Genomic DNA, 18,126 nt, shown 5'->3' with positions numbered 1-18,126 from the left:
ATGGTCAGCTACTTAGATGTTTGCAATTTTGATTCGAATACTGAGTTTATGTTTACTTTAGTTACTTTAGATGTTTGTAGTTCTGTTCTGTTTTGAATTAGAGGTTTGAATTAACATAAGTTTTCTAGTTTCGGTAATTTAGTTAGCTAATCTTTATTTTCTGCATTCAATTTGTGAAACTGAGATGGAGCTTTATGTTGAATGATTAACTTGAAATTCAGATTGTTTACCTTAGTTATATGTTGCTGATCATGTGTGAGATTGGATAATTTGTTAGTGGAAGAATTCGATTCAATGATACTAAATTGATCCTAATGTGTTGAGATGAAGTGGAAAATGTTTGGATAAGAAACACATTTCTTTGAGCCATTTTAAATTGTTCTAATGCACTTTTGGAGATTAAATGTATTCAAGTTAAATTAGATTTTTGATTTGAACCAATACAAGAATTCACACACACACTCACTAGTTAACCTTGGAAAAATACGACTTGGGACTCCTTACTACAACATTTGTCTTAATCTTAATGAGTTTCAATTTTAATTAATTTGGAGCGCCTCGTGACATGCTAAAAGGCCGCCACCAAATTTTGGTGTCTTTGCCGGGGACAACTAACTAGTAGCGTGTGTTTATTTTAGATTATGCATTGGATTTGATTGATTTATTTTGTTAGCATGTTGATTGATTTGATTGCTTATTTCTTTTTGTATTTTCATGTTGGTTTGTTCTTGAATTTTTGAGTGCTTTACTGTTCACAATTTAATGAGTTTGAAACTTTATGCTCTAGAGTCTTCTAACATTGAGTTTTAGTGTTGTAGTGTAAAGAACAGGAGATTTCTTTAGCATGGATCCATATTTTCAGAATTTTGGAGGTGGAATGGAAAATAAATATTTTCAGCCTGAGTATCAGTTTTACCCAAACATGGATCAACAAAATGGGTATGAGTCATTTTTAAATGGTTTTAATGCTAATTGGGTGGATAATTCATGTTTCAGGTATGAAAGTGCACAAGGATAATTTTTTGAGCCATTTCCAACCTACCAGAGTTCATATGGGGTCCAAGAAGTTTCGACATCTTTTATGCCACATCCTTATCAACAGAACGATCTTCAGATGGACGAGTCAATATGGAAACTCAGGGAGATTATGCAACAAATGAGTGAGCATCAAGTGCAACGATTTTCAAGGATACAGAACATACAGATTCAGTTAGATCAAATTGCATCATCCATCAATCAACTGCAAGCACGAAATTCCAGTGGAGCGATGGAAAGTAGCGATTCTGTCAGGCCTGACCCTACTTCTATCATTTCACATGATTTCTCTAGTAATTTTTATGATAATTATGTAATTATGCAAATTTCTTATCCTAATGATTTTGTTGTTGAAGATGTTGTTAGTGATTCAGGTTCTTAACATATTTTTGAAGATGATTTAAGTGTAGGGGAATGTTTACTGGAAGCATTGCCTCAAGAATCACCAAGAATTGAAGATGTAAGTGTAGGGACTTGTGCTATGGAGTCAAGCACCCAAGAATCACTACATGAGGATGTGTAGTCAACAGAACAAGAGCTTGAGCCATATCTTGATGAAGAAGATGTCCCTAAAGAAGAGGTAACAAATCCCACTCTAGGTACCTTTCAAGATGACAAGGTGAGTATTTCTTGTGATTTATCAGAAAATTCAATAGAGGTACCATTTGTTGATTTTATTAATTGTGATTCATTTCTTGACATATCTTCTATCAAAATTAATATTCTCTTATCTTCTTTTTATCCCACATGTGTATGGGAGGTCTTGCCTTTTAATGATGATGTAGGAGAATACAAGCTCCCTGAGTGGATGCTTGAATTGAACCGCCTCCGTCCTCCAGAAAAAGTTTTGAAAGGAAAGATGAAGAATAAAAAGAATTTTAGTGGAACCACAATTATACCTCTACCGGTGTGAATTTTGTTGCTAAATCTTCTTCGACCACTGGAATTAAAGGGGAGTTGGTTCCAATTTTGTTTTCTTATGCATTTTAATTCATGCTTTGTTAATAAATTCTTTTTATGCATTTCTTTAGTTACATACTTTGCACTTTGCATTTTACTTTCATACTTTGCATTTTGTTTAGTACATAGCATTTCAGTTTGGAATAAATCCTCCATGGAAGTTTCTAGTAATATTTTTAAGATGGTAAAAGCTTCTTAAATTTGATCATCAATTTAGGTCATTTAACATGATTGGATGCTTTTCTTGCATGATATTGGTTAATTTGATGGTGGATTTCAATTTGATCAATTAGACATGATTGCATGAATCTTACCTAGAGAAGACCACTTTAAGCCTATACACTATTATATTCTCTTGTGTGGCATGCACTCATAGCAATTGAAACTCTAGAACTTGCTTAGTTTCTTTTCAAAGTCACAATAGCATTTATGTGCATGGAAATTGAGGATTTTGTCAATTTTGTTCCCCTTCATACTTTCCAATTCCTTTCCTCACAATTTTCTTTATACATTCTCATCTAGCATTTTAATTCTTGATAATCTTTGCTTGTCATTTTTTTATTGAGAGTTTTGGTTGAATCCTTGATGAGTAAGATTGCCGAGATGGATTCAATTTTAAGTGTGGGGGAGAATTGAATATGCTTGAAGTTCATGGAGATTAGGAGTTTTGAGATTGGCATGATGGTTTGAATGTGCTAAGTACAATGCAGGATTGGAAAACTAACAATTCAGTTGAGAGGCACAATTTGGTTGGTTTGGATTAGAGTTCCGATCGAATTATGATCAAGTATTTTAATTGTATGGAAGCTTGATGTAACAGTTGTTCAAAGTTTGAATCAGTATATAAATGTATGAGCTGTAAGTTGAGCTTGTGAGGGTGATTTATTGAATTCTGTTGCTAAACTTGTAAGCTAGAATTAGTTCCTTATTCTTGTTGCTAATAAAAGAGCTATTTTGATATTCTATGAGAGTCTAAAATTTGTGAAGGGATCATAATCTCTTTTCAAATGAAGCACACACACACTCACTAGTTAACCTTGGAAAAATATGACTTGGGACTCCTTACTACAACATTTGTCTTAATCTTAATGAGTTTCAATTTTAATTAATTTGGAGCGCCTCGTGACATGTTAAAAGGCCGCCACCAAATTTTGGTGTCGTTGCTAGTGGCTTAAAGAGTATTAAAGTAAGTGATAGCATGATGCATTTCATTGTCCGAGATGGCCAACATTTTAAGTGTGGTGGAGGGGCATCTTCTTCATGATTTGAGTTTGTTTTAGCTTCAAGATTCTGAAATTGAAGGGAAAAAATAATGAAAAACAGTGAAGAAGAAAGAAAAAAAACAGTGGCAAAACAAAAGAGTATCAAGTTTGGAGATAGAGTATCAAAATTTTTAGATAGCCATCAAATTGAAGGGGAGGTTAGCATGGTCTTTTGAATTGATAAAAACAATTGGTATTCATCTCTTTTCACATCAAAATGGTCAACTCATCAAGTATATTCCTCCAAAACTCTCATCTCCCTAATTTTCTTCATTAAATACTTTTCTTTTGCCTATTCTATTCACTTTCATTGTTCTTTTTGATTCTATTACAATTCTTGTTGATAGAATCCTTTTGATTCATGTATGCTATGGTTATAGTGGTGGAGAATTAGAAAATAAGCAAGCTTATGGTAGTGAAATGTTGTGAGTTGCATTGAGTGAGCTCCACTTATATGCAATTTTGAGTGTGAGGGCTAGAATAGGTTAATACCTTGTGAGATTGCAACTTGCTTAATTTTTCAATTGGATTGAAACCACTATACCTACTGATTATTGTTTGAATTGTATTCATAATTGTTTGTGATCTTTTAGATGACCTTAGTTGATTACTTTTTACTATCTTCTAGGTATTGCTAGGGAAATTGTGTGGAGATGATTTTAGGTTTTTCTTGACTTGAACGGGATGTCCAAGACTAAGTGTGGGGGATTTGATAACCATGATTTAGCTATATTATTTTGATTCATAATGCATATTTTTGATGGTCTATTCATAACTTAAACTCACATTTACATTACATTTTGTAATTGCATTTGATTTTGAACTTAATTGTAAATTAGCTTATTTTCATGGTATTTGATGCTAATATTTGTTTATTATTTTGTAGGCATCAAAAGGGTTGGTGACCCGATCAGATCAGGCCACACTTGGGCTCAAATCTAGGGCTAAACGAAGCGATCAAGCCTTGGAGTGTTTTGGACCGTCCATTGAAGATTAAGCAGATCTACACCATCCGTTGAAGATCCGGCTCATCCAACCTAATGAGGAGTAGATCTGGACCATAGATGAAAATCAGTACTATTGGATCGGATTTTGGGCTATTTTTCACTGTTGATTGAGCCTTGATCATTCTCAGTCGTTGGATCAAATTTGAAAGGGATATAAAAGCAAAGAGAAGCTACAATACCCTTCGGGTTCGGCATCCTTGCGATTTTTGCTACAGTGTCATCTTCTTTGTCTCCGCGAAGCCGTAGCTCCCATTCCACAATCCAGATCGAGGGCTTCTTCTTCTCCATCAACGACAATCCCCAGCTGCCAGCGTTCATCTTCTGGTGATCAGAGAGTGTTAAGAGAGGTTTCTCGGTCGCGACTCAGGTTTTACTCCATCGCCGCATTCCTGATGAGTGGAGGTCTCCGATCAACGAACTCCGCATCCACCAGAGCTTGAGGGAGGTTTCTCTGACGTCTCTGATCCTATTCCGATCTCCATTCCGCAGCAAAACTGGATCGATGTGGCCGGTTGATCTGGTTTGCAACTTCACAGAACCTGAGCTCTGTTTTTTTCGGCTGGTGAGGTTATTAGAGGAATGTGAGCTGAAGGGAGGTTTCCTGGAGCTATGATTGTTCCCTGGTAATAGCTGGAAGCTCAGAGATTGTTTGTTGAATGCTTAAGTGGTTCCGAGAGCATTTCTGTTGTTACAGCAGATTGGAGGAGTTGAGTTCGGTGTTTGGATTGTGGAATGTTAGGGTTTAATTCTCTTTGATTTTGTCTTTGAATTGATCTTGAATCTGCTTAGATCTAATGATCTGATGTCTTTGTTTTGCAATTTCAATTATGATTTCCTACTTGCAATTTTGATTTTGATTAATTTCTGCAATCAAATCCCATGGTCAGTTACTTAGATGTTTGCAATTTTGATTCGAATACTAAGTTTATGTTTACTTTAGTTACTTTAGATGTTTGTAGTTTTGTTCTGTTTTGAATTAGAGGTTTGAATTAACATAAGTTTTCTAGTTTCGGTAATTTAGTTAGCTAATCTTTATTTTCTGCATTCAATTTGTGAAACTGAGATGGAGCTTTATGTTGAATGATTAACTTGAAATTTGGATTGTTTACCTCAGTTATATGCTGCTGATCATGTGTGAGATTGGATAATTTGTTAGTGGAAGAATTTGATTCAATGATAGTAAATTGATCCTAATGTGTTGAGATGAAGTGGAAAATGTTTGGATAAGAAACACATTTCTTTGAGTCATTTTAAATTGTTCTAATGCACTTTTGGAGATTAGATGTATTCAAGTTAAATTAGATTTTTGATTGGAACCAATACAAGAATTCACACACACACTCACTATTTAACCTTGGAAAAATACGACTTGGAACTCCTTACTACAACATTTGTCTTAATCTTAATGAGTTTCAATTTTAATTAATTTGGAGTGCCTCGTGACATGCTAAAAGGCCGCCACCAAAGACCTAGTGAGTGAAGTCAGGCAAATGGAAAGCCCTAGTGAGTGAAGCTAAGCAGATGGAGAGACTTGGTGAGTGAAGCCAGACACCTGGAGATCTAGGTGGGTCAAGGTTGACCGGACACCTGGTGTTGGGAAGCACAAGTAGATCAAATGATTGACCAGATACTTGGCACGAGGAAATTCAAATGGGTCACGGGTGACCGAACATCTGGTGGAAGTCTAATTAGGTCATGGAGGACCAGACACTTTGCACGAGACGATAAGTCCAAGTGGGTCAAGGTTGACCAGACACTTGGCACAAGGAGAAAAGTCCAAGTGGGTCAAAGGATTGATCGGACACTTGGCGAAGAAGTCCCAGCAGGTCAAGGTTGACCAGATGCTAGGCAGGAGTCCCAACAGGTCACGGTTGACCGAATGTTGGGTTTAGGAACCTTGGACTTGAGTTTAGGCAAGTTAAGGGGGTATCAATCGATCGGTTGATCGATTGAACCGAAGCCCAATCGATCAGCCGATCGATTGGGAGAGTGTTGTGATAAACAACAGCCCAATCGATCGGTTGATCGATTGGGAGCTTATATCGTGTGCACAGAAACATTCCCAATTGATCAGCCAATCGATTGGGCACCTCCAATCGATCGACTGATCGATTGGTAGCTGGTTTTCTCACATGATCATGAGGAAGCTTTAATCAATCAGTCGATAGATTCAACCCTTTGTATAGAGAGCACAGAGGCGTTCTGAATCATTCGACTGATCGATTCAAACCTCCCCAATTGATCAGCTAATCGATTGGGATACGCTCGTTGCACAAGATGCAGGTCTTGGACGGCCGAGATTGCTGGGATCTGATGTGGCAATCAATTGGGAGGAGTCCCAATTGATTGGAATCCCTAGAAGCGTAGATATAAAGGTGACGAAGCATTCAAACGCTGCAACCCTTCTTCTCGATCTTTACGCGCTCTTCCACGATATTCACCGCCAGTTCTTGGAGGCTCTTGGAGACAAGTGCAGGTGCACATCCAAGGTTCAAGAGGCATCAACAAGCAACAAGTGAGCAAGAATAAGGTTTTTCTTTGTATTTTTGTATTTTTCTTCTTGCGTGTGTTGTATTTGTTGTGTGAGTGTTGTACAAGGTTTATCCACCTCCGGTAATTATCGAGAATGAGTGTTTTTATAAGTGGAGTGAGCGTCGTGTGTAGATCCTTGGATTAGTCACCTCTTCTTGAGGTGGATACCGAGTAAATCCCTTGTGTTTGTGTTGTGAGTGTTTGCTTCGAGTTCTTTTTTGCTGCACGTCATCACGAAGCAAGCAACGACGAGCTATTCACCCCCCTTTAGCACAAATCGACCCTAACACACAAACGTTTGTATGTATTAGCTCTAAAACATCATTACAACTGCTAGCTCCCTTGTTCCTTTTATTAGTGGTCTTCCCCTTAACACACTCTATGTAGATATCAAAGTTTGATATGTCAAGGGAATCGAGAATTCCATGTGACATGAACCGTTCTAGGCGTTATTTGGATATATGTCCTAAACGTCTATGCCACCATATGGAAGAATTCTCGTAGGTTAATTTGCGTTTCATACCTATACTATGCATTATTACGTTGTCAACCGTAGGAGTAAAGGTGTTCAATTTATAAATCTTATCAACTAAGGAACCATTTCTAACCAATATTGAATTAAAGAAAATACTAAAAATTCCATTTCTAAATGAACAAGAATAACCTGATTTATCCAAACAAGAAATTGAAATTAAATTCCGTCGAAAAGACAATACAATAAATATATTTTCTAAATCCGAAAAAATATTGATTCCTAAACAAAGCCTAAAAACACCAATCGACTTGACTTTAGCCTCCTTTCCATTTCTTGTATAGATATATCTTTCACCATCAAGCAGAAGTTGTAACACCCCACCCTCCTCACTACAGGTCTGTGAGGGTGGAGGGCTACTGGACTACTAACTTTACTTAACTAACATTGCACACATGTTGAAAGTAATTCCTAAAACTCTCGGAGAACTCAAAACATACAATTAACTAGCAGCGGAAGACTAAATAACTCATCTAATACATTCTACTCAACTCTTTGTTAATAAATTCTTATGCTAAATCCCAAGGCTTCTATAGTCCAAGCATCACACATCCAACTGCACCTCCTTGTCGCCTTCCTTTGCTATAACTTTTCTTTTCCTGTATCTGTAGTAAGAGGAAATGCAAACTATAAGCAAAAATGCTTAGTAAGCGCTATCTAACTCACAAAACTTGAATATGCATGTGAATATACTGAAATCTAAAAGCTAAATACTCAAAGGGAAAACTACTCATGCTCATCTACAAGCAAAAGAAACATACTGAAATGCTAAACGTGTAAAACAAATCTATACAATCATGCTAGAATAATCTTGCTGAATTTTAAACACCTTCTAAATCTTATTTCACTTGTTTAAAAACTTATACTTTAATACTTTTATACTTATGTGAAACTTATTTTACTTGTTCAAAAGCTTATACTTATAATACTTTAAAATAATAATCAACTTTCTTCTTGGGCCCGGCAACTGTACTTGCTATGCGCGCATCCCTAACTAGACCCGAGATAGCTGGTCCCGAATCTAGTAGGGTTTACTAGGTTTTCTAAACCTAGGGACGACTATGGGAGCCCAACCCAAGGACAACTGAGAGTCCAGCACAGTGCCACTGATAAAAGTAAAATACTGATTTATAAGCTGATTTATCTTAATTACTTCTTCTTTAAATGCCTTGCCATTTTAACGAGCACCTTGTGTGCCAAAATCCCTAAAGTCTTGACTTTGGGATCTACTTAAGGCCTTGGCATTTTTCTTTCTTTTCTTTATCTTTCTTATACTTGTTAATACCTCTAATAAAAGAATGCTTCTTTAAAAACTGAAATGTTTAAACAAATTCTAACTTTGAAATGCATAAACAAAAATCTGCATACTATGCTAATCAAAGTTCTGCATACTATTCTAATCAAGATTCTGCATTCTATGCTACATTATTTCTGCATACTATGCAAACATAAATTCTGCACTATAATACTTAACCAAACTGCACTATAATCTTTTTCTTTAAAAACTGCATTATAAGTTCCACCAAAAATCTGCACTACAAGTTCCATAAAAAATCTGCACTATAAATTCCACCAAAAATCTGCACTACAAGTTCCACCAAAATTCTGCACTATAAACTTTAAAGAAATCTGCACCATAAGCTCTTAAGAAATCTGCACTACAAGCTCTAAAGAAATCTGCATTTTAAGCTCTAAAAAATCTGCACTACAAGTTTAATTAAAATCTGCACTATAAGCTTACATAAAAATCTGCACTATAAGCTTAATTGAAATCTGCACTATAGGCTTAATTAAAATCTGCACCTATAAACTTAATTAAAATCTGCACTATAAGCTTAATTAAAAATCTGCACTATAAGCTTAATTAAAATCTGCACTATAGGCTTAATTAAAATCTGAACTATAAGCTTACATAAAAATCTGCATTATAAGCTTAATTAAAATCTGCACTATAGGCTTAATTAAAAATCTGCACCATAAGCGCTTAATTAAAATCTGCAATATAAGCTTTACATAAAAATCTACATTATAAGCTTAATTAAAATCTGCACTATAGGCTTAATTAAAAATCTACACTATAAGTGCTTCTTATGCTTCGAATTCAAGAAGAACAAAGGTCCGAAACTACTCTTACTGCAGGTGAGAAGCACTTACCTTGCTTCTTGGACTCACAACCGAACAAAAAGGGCTTCTAGGACCTTGGCCGGTCGCCGGAGAAGATGCTATAACTCCCTTTCATTTTCTGCTCGAGCTCCGCCATCGTACGCAGAAGAGAAGGAGAGAATGGTTTAAGTCACGGGAAAACAGAGCATCAACTTATCCCTTTTTATAACTTAATATTTCTGTTAACTCATTAAATAAATTCGCTACCTTTTCTAAACAGACAAATCCAACATCAACTTATCCCTTTTATAATATTCTGTTAACTATCTTAAATAAATTTGCTACCTTTACTAAACAGACAAATCCAACATCAACTTATCCCTTTTATAATATTCTGTTAACTATCTTAAATAACTTCGCTACCTTTTCTAAACAGACAAATCCAACATCAACTTATCCCTTTTATAATCCAATATTCTGCTAACTATCTTAAATAAATTCGCTACCTTTTCTAAACAGACAAATCCAACATCAACTTATCCCTTTTATAATATTCTGTTAACTATCTTAAATAAATTCGCTACCTTTTCTAAACAGACAAATCCAAGATCAACTTATCCCTTTTATAATCCAATATTCTGTTAACTATCTTAAATAAATTCGCTACCTTTTCTAAACAAAAAATTTGTTTGCCCACCTGGTCAGCTGGGTTTTGACCGAGTCTAAGGTCGTTGGTTCAATTCTCGGCTTGGACATTTTTTTGTCAAAACTTCCTTCGTTTAGTAAAAATACCAAACGACCTCCAAAAATAACATAAAAATACTCTAAAAATTTCTAAAAATCTCTAGAATATCTTAAAAATATTTCTAAATATTTTTAAGAACTTTTAGGACTCTTAATGAGGAAAATTAGGTCATTACAATCTCCCATACCTTATAAAAAGTTCATCCTCGAACTTAGAATAATTCTATAGCATGTTCTCTACCTTGTACATGCATTAGTTAGCGTCCATAATCTAATGTACTAAGGAAAACCACATCAAAGGTATCTTAGGACCTCCTAACCTACTTTCAATGAACATAAGCATAAGCAGTGACATAAGCATGACAACATAAACGTAAGCATGGTAGATGAACTAAACATAATGATAGACTCGATCACAAGCATGTCCATATGCATAGTCAAGAACATAACATGAACATAACGTGGACCTAAACATAAACGTAAATATAAATATAACATGACTTGAACATACTTGCATGCATACTTATAAACATACTATTGTGATGGCCTAGTTGCACTTAGTAGTACCGTAACATAAGTTGTTGATCAGACAACTACCCTAGCGCTAGGTTGATAGGGGTCCGAACTTAGGACCGGAGTTCCCCTTTATTCTGGCGCGCTCACCGGGCTTAGGTCCCCGGATCATACCACCATCCCAGAACATATCTTGTTTGATTCTGGCGCGCTCACTATGCTTAGGTCCCCAGATCATACCACCATCCCAGAACATATCTTGTTTGATTCTGGCGCGCTCACCGGGCTTAGGTCCCCGGATCATACCACCATCCCAGAACACATCTTGTTTGATTTTGGCACGCTCACCGGGCTTAGGTCCCTGGATCATACCACCATCCCAGAACACATCTTGTTATGTAAAAGAAACTAAGCATAATTCTTAACTTTATAAGCACTTCTAAACATCTCCCTATTTTGTACATATAATCTAATACTTATAAGGATTTCTCTTTACTGTAAAGAATAAAGAAAAGCATACTAAAAATTAAATACTTTCTTACTTGAAGACGGCAAGGTTGGTGCTGATGTGTGATGTTGGAGAATAAGAACTGCTCTGATACCAACTTGTAACACCCCACCCTCCTCACTACTGGACTGTGAGGGCGGAGCGCTACTGGACTACTAACTTTACTTAATTAGAGTTGTTCACATGTAAAGATCAATACATAAACTCTAAAAAACCTCAAAACATACAATTAACTAGCAGCGGAAGACTAAATGACTTATCTAATACATTCTACTCAACTCTTTGTTAATAAATTCTCATGCTAAATCCCAAGGCTTCTAAAGTCCAGGCATCACACATCCATCCGCACCTCCTTGTCGCCTTCCTTTGCTATAACTTTTCTTTTCCTGTATCTGCGGTAAGAGGAAATGCAAACTATAAGCAAAATGCTTAGTAAGCGCTATCTAACTCACAAAACTTGAATATGCATGTGAATATACTGAAATCTAAAAGCTAAATACTCAAAGGGAAAACTGCTCATGCTTATCTACAAGCAAAAGAAACATACTGAAATGCTAAACGTGTAAAACAAATCTATACAATCATGCTAGCATAATCTTGCTGAATTTTAAACACCTTCTAAATCTTATTTCACTTGTTTAAAAACTTATACTTTAATACTTTTATACTTATGTGAAACTTATTTTACTTGTTCAAAAGCTTATACTTATAATACTTCAAAATAATAATCAACTTTCTTCTTGGGCCAGGCAACTGTACTTGCTATGCGCATCCCTAACTAGACCCGAGATAGCTGGTCCCGAATCTAGTAGGGTTTACTATGTTTTCTAAACCTAGGGACGACTATAGGAGCCCAACCCAAGGACAACTGAGAGTCCAGCACAGTGCCACTGATAAAAGTAAAATACTGATTTATAAGCTGATTTATCTTAATTACTTCTTCTTTAAATGCCTTAGCATTTTAACGAGCACCTTGTGTGCCAAAATCCCTAAAGTCTTGACTTTGGGATCTACTTAAGGCCTTAGCCTTTTTCTTGCTTTTCTTTATCTTTCTTATACTTGTTAATACCTCTAATAAAAGAATGCTTCTTTAAAAACTGAAATGTTTAAACAAATTCTAACTTTGAAATGCATAAACAAAAATCTGCATACTATGCTAATCAAAATTCTGCATACTATTCTAATCAAGATTCTGCATTCTATGCTACACTATTTCTGCATACTATGCAAACATAAATTCTGCACTATAATACTTAACCAAACTGCACTATAATCTTTTTCTTTAACAACTGCATTATAAGTTCCACCAAAAATCTGCACTACAAGTTCCATAAAAAATCTGCACTATAAATTCCACCAAAAATCTGCACTACAAGTTCCACAAAAAATCTGCACTATAAACTTTAAAGATGTAACGCCCAATTTTCCTTATTTCAAGTTCTAAAAGTCCATAAAAATATTTGAAAATACTTTTAAAATATTCTAGAGATTTTTAGGAATTTTTAGAGTATTTTTACGTAATTTTTGGAGGTCGTTTAGTAGGGTTACAAAAAGAAAGAAGTTTAAAAAAAAAAATGTGCACTATAATCTTTTTCTTTAACAACTGCATTATAAGTTCCACCAAAAATCTGCACTACAAGTTCCATAAAAAATCTGCACTATAAATTCCACCAAAAATCTGCACTACAAGTTCCACAAAAAATCTGCACTATAAACTTTAAAGATGTAACGCCCAATTTTCCTTATTTCAAGTTCTAAAAGTCCATAAAAATATTTGAAAATACTTTTAAAATATTCTAGAGATTTTTAGGAATTTTTAGAGTATTTTTACGTAATTTTTGGAGGTCGTTTAGTAGGGTTACAAAAAGAAAGAAGTTTAAAAAAAAAATGTTGAAGGTGAGATTCGAACCCACGATCTCGGGTCGGACTGACCCAAGCAAAACCGGCCCAACAAACTGAGCTACACGGTTTTTGTTAATCATATACGGAGCGAAATGTATATATGCAGTAGTTGGAACGTTTAAGATAAATTGGAATTAAAAGTGCGCGGCTGAGGGATTGAAGCCGAGACTCGTTGATTCGGTAAAAGGTCGGCCAACCAACTGTGCTAGCGGGAATTTCTTATTAAAGAAGGAGAAATATTCTAGTTAAGCAGTAGTTAATGATTAGGGAGTAAATAGGAAAAAAAATGGCTGCAGCCGAGACTTGAACCCGTGAGCTGCACCTTAAGCAAAACGCAGCCAACCAACTGTGCCAGCGGCTGTTGTTAATTAAGGAAAGAATGGATTGTATTTAAGGTATAGTAATTAATAAAAATCTTAGTTAAAAGAAGAGGTTTAAGTTTTTCCCGAACCCTAAATTTTTTCTCACCCGAACCTCTCCTTCTCTCTCGCGAACGACGGCGGCGACTTCGCTGTTCGGGCGAAAAGGGCGACGGAGCTAGGCTTTTTCCGGCCGGTCTTCACCCGTGTGCGACCACCATCGTTGAGGAGAGTTTGTGAGCATGAAGAAGAGCCGAAATCCAAGCTATCCGAAACCCTAGCAGCATTAGAAGCTCCTCCTTTTCGGTTGTAAGTCCAAGAACAGCGATGTAAGTGTTTCTCACCTGCGGTAGGAGTAGCTCTCGGGGTTTTGTTTTGCATTTTTGTTGTGAAATGAACAATAGCAACGTTCATTCTAGTTTTGGTTTATGAAGAGTGCTTTAATATTGAAAACTTGGAATCTTCTTTGATCCGTATCAACCTTAATGAGCAATGATCAGTTTGTTTTGTTTACTGAGGTGGATACTTCCTTGTTTAACATTTAAGTCATTAATTCCAAGCACGTGTGTGATTTGTATACGGAATAAGTCCAAGGGGTCATGCAAAGTCAATCAATATTTGCCTATATTATGAACAAGAGAAGAAGAACATGACTTTCATTTTTGCTTGATTTTGAAACATGTTTTGTTTTACTTCACCAGTAGCTTCCATTGCTATTAGACAAGCATATTTTCTTATTGCGGTTAGACAAGCAGATTTTCTTATTGCTTTGCTTAGTTTTCTGTATATATATGCAATGAACTTGAACAGCATGTGTTCAATATATAGTTTTAGTTTTTATAGATATGCAATGAACATGGATAGCATGTATTTATAGTATTTTAGAATTTTGTTAACAAAGCATGCAGAATTTGTTTAGGATAGTATGCAGTTTAGATTTAAGTTTCTTTACTACCTCATTTAGCATGAATAGATCTACTTTTGGATTTAGTTATGATCCTCTACTAAATTACCAAAAGATAAGTAAAAGAAAGATAAAGAAAAGAAAGAAAAAGGCTAAAGCCTTAAGTAAGATTCCGAAGTCAAGACTTTAGGGATTTTGGCACACAAGGTGCTTATTAAAATGCCAAGACATTTTATTATAAGAAGTATTTAAAGATAAAAAGTATTTTACTTTTAAAGGGCATGTACCGGACACAAGGTCCAAGGGATGGGCTCCAAGATGCCCCTAGGCACAAGGCCTAGAAGTACCTTAGTAGTTTCGGGATTAGCTACCTCGACTCTTATTAAGGATGCGCGCAAAGTGGTACAATGCCGGGCCCAAGAAGAAGTTTATTATCTATTTTGAAGTATATATATATATATATAAGCTTTTGGAACAAAAGAAATAAACTTAATTTAAGTTCAGAAATCAGCAAGATAGTTCTTTTTGTTTCAATTTTAGCAAGTTAACTGTCTTAGTTTTATTTCAGCAAGATAGTCATTTTTATCTCTTTAAATTCAGCAAGTTAGTTCTTTTATATTAGCATACCATTAAGACTTTCTACTGCTATTTATGAGCATGACTAGCTTCACATGTTTAGTATTTCAGTTAGTTATACTTTACTTGTTGTTTTTAGTAAGCATGAGTAGTTCTTATCATGTTTCGAATTTATTTCGTACACATACTTTTCATATCGAGATTTTGTGAGTTAGATAGCGCTTACTAAACTTTATGCTTATAGATACTACTTTCCTCCTACTGCAGATAAAGGTAAAGATAAAGGAAAAGCTAAAGTATGAAAGGAAGGCGACAAGGAGCTGATGGAGGTGTGATGTGTGGACTATGGAAGCCTTGGGACTAAGTTTTAGAAATCTATAAAGACTTGTATTTAGACTACTGGAGTTTTTGCCACCATGTGATGATTTGGTTTAGCTTCTTAGATGTTTTATGTTTTATATTTATTAGAACTGCGTGGTTGTTTGTTTAATATGATTGTTATATATGTATCCATGATTATTGTCACCGGTACATGGGAGGTGCTGTCGGAATTTTTGTCTAGCAGAAATCTCTCTCGAGGCCTGACAATAGTTTTAAAAAAAAAAAGTTAGTAGTCAAGTAGGTAGCGTTAACCACGTTAGGGAGTTAGTAGTTAAGTTAGTAACGGTCACCCTTACAGACTAGTAGTAAGAAGGGTGGTCGTTACAAAAGAAATCTGCACCATAAGCTCTTAAGAAATCTGCACTACAAGCTCTAAAGAAATCTGCATTTTAAGCTCTAAAAAAATCTGCACTACAAGTTTAATTAAAATCTGCACTATAAGCTTACATAAAAATCTGCACTATAAGCTTAATTGAAATCTGCACTATAGGCTTAATTAAAATCTGCACCTATAAACTTAATTAAAATCTGCACTATAAGCTTAATTAAAATTCTGCACTATAAGCTTAATTAAAATCTGCACTATAGGCTTAATTAAAATCTGAACTATAAGCTTACATAAAAATCTGCATTATAAGCTTAATTAAAATCTGCACTATAGGCTTAATTAAAAATCTGCACCATAAGCGCTTAATTAAAATCTGCAATATAAGCTTTACATAAAAATCTACATTATAAGCTTAATTAAAATCTGCACTATAGGCTTAATTAAAAATCTACACTATAAGCGCTTCTTATGCTTCGAATTCAAGAAGAACAAAGGTCCGAAACTACTCCTACTGCAGGTGAGAAACACTTACCTTGCTTCTTGGACTCACAACCGAACAAAAAGGGCTTCTAGGACCTTGGCCGGTCGCTGGAGATGATGCCCTAACTCCCTTTCATTTTCTGTCCGAGCTCCGCCATCGTACGCAGAAGAGAAGGAGAGAATGATTTAAGTCACGGGAAAACAGAGCATCAACTTATCCCTTTTTATAACTTAATATTTTTGTTAACTCCTTAAATAAATTCGCTACCTTTTCTAAACAGACAAATCCAACATCAACTTATCCCTTTTATAATATTCTGTTAACTATCTTAAATAAATTTGCTACCTTTACTAAACAGACAAATCCAACATCAACTTATCCCTTTTATAATATTCTGTTAACTATCTTAAATAACTTCGCTACCTTTTCTAAACAGACAAATCCAACATCAACTTATCCCTTTTATAATCCAATATTCTGCTAACTATCTTAAATAAATTTGCTACCTTTTCTAAACAGACAAATCCAACATCAACTTATCCCTTTTATAATATTCTGTTAACTATCTTAAATAAATTCGCTACCTTTTCTAAACAGACAAATCCAAGATCAACTTATCCCTTTTATAATCCAATATTCTGTTAACTATCTTAAATAAATTCGCTACCTTTTCTAAACAGAAAAATTCGTTTACCCACCTGGTCAGCTGGGTTTTGACCGAGTCAAAGGTCGTGGGTTCAATTCTCGGCTTGGACATTTTTTTGTCAAAACTTCCTTCGTTTAGTAAAAATATCAAACGACCTCCAAAAATTACATAAAAATATTCTAAAAATTTCTAAAAATCTCTAGAATATCTTAAAAATATTTCTAAATACTTTTAAGAACTTTTTGAACTCCTAATGAGGAAAATTAGGTCATTACAGAAGTTAGCTCCTGAGACAACCCTGCATAGTGACACTTATGCGAGTAGTAGCAATGACATCTATCCACCAAGTGTCGTGGGTATAATAGTTAGATTGACTTCCAAACTAACAAAGTTGAAAAAACTCCCAGAATCTACAGTTTGTTTTCCTTTTCCTTTGTTATTGATCCTCTTTTGTTTCTTGCTTACACTTTGAGAACCAGATGCTAAGAGCACTCTCAGATGTCTCAATCTTTAGTCTCCCTTCCTCTTACACGCATTGAGCAATGAGCTCATTCAATGTTCACTTTTCCTTTTGAGTATTATATGATATCTTAAAAAGAGTGAACCGTGCAGGCAGAGACATCAAGATGAAATGTACTAATATACCCTCAGACATATCAAGTTTTGGTGCTTTCAGACTTGTCACTATATTGAACATCTCTATAATGTACTCCCTTATGTTTCCTTTACCATTGTACCGCATGGTTGCCAACTTCATAAGAAGTGTGGTCTTATTGTTGTTTGCACTAACGGTCTAACTCGGATTTTGATGAATGATAAACAAGTTAAGTTAGGTTGTGTTGTGATCTAACCACTTAATTAAGTGTGCAGGAAATCCAGCTAGGTCAACGGGCCGACCAGATAGCTGGTACAAAATCCAGATAGATCGACGGGCCGACTAGATAGTTGGTACGAAATCTAGCTAGGTCGACAAACTGAAAGGATAGCTAGTACGAAACTCAGCTAGGTTGATGGGCCGACTGGATAGCTGGTATGAAGTCCAGCTAGGTCGACGGGTCGATCGGATAGTTGGCACAAAGCCCTGACAAGTCGACAGGCTGACCGGATGTCTGGTAAACTGGTAAGTTAAGGTAAGTCACTGGAGGAGAGTGATCATGTGAGGACGCATTCGGTTGAAGGGATAGTAGGTGTCGGTCTAGTTTAGGTCCATTTGGGATCCCTAAGTTGAGACCTTAACTAGTTCCTGGTCCTAGGAGGACAGAAACTAATTAATACTACTCTTTATCATTATTAAATTATCCTAATACTTGTTTTGTAGGGTATTTTAGACTAACATTGTTTTACAGGGAAATG

The 18,126-nt window shown here is 35.5% G+C and overlaps 1 long non-coding RNA gene across 1 annotated transcript; it reads left to right on the top strand.

Annotated features, from left to right (window-relative positions):
* The first annotated feature begins 13,571 nt into the window (after nt 1-13,571).
* On the top strand, nt 13,572-15,399 carry LOC122053929. The gene is made up of 2 exons (XR_006132450.1): nt 13,572-13,786; nt 15,205-15,399. It is a non-coding gene; the product is annotated as an uncharacterized LOC122053929 (long non-coding RNA).
* Nucleotides 15,400-18,126: the final 2,727 nt, after the last annotated feature.

This window comes from Zingiber officinale, chromosome 3A (assembly GCF_018446385.1).
Source record: "Zingiber officinale cultivar Zhangliang chromosome 3A, Zo_v1.1, whole genome shotgun sequence".
Taxonomy (NCBI): Eukaryota; Viridiplantae; Streptophyta; class Magnoliopsida; order Zingiberales; family Zingiberaceae; genus Zingiber; species Zingiber officinale.
The sequence above is the reverse complement of the archived record's forward strand: the minus strand, read 5'-3'. Positions and strand labels throughout refer to the sequence as shown.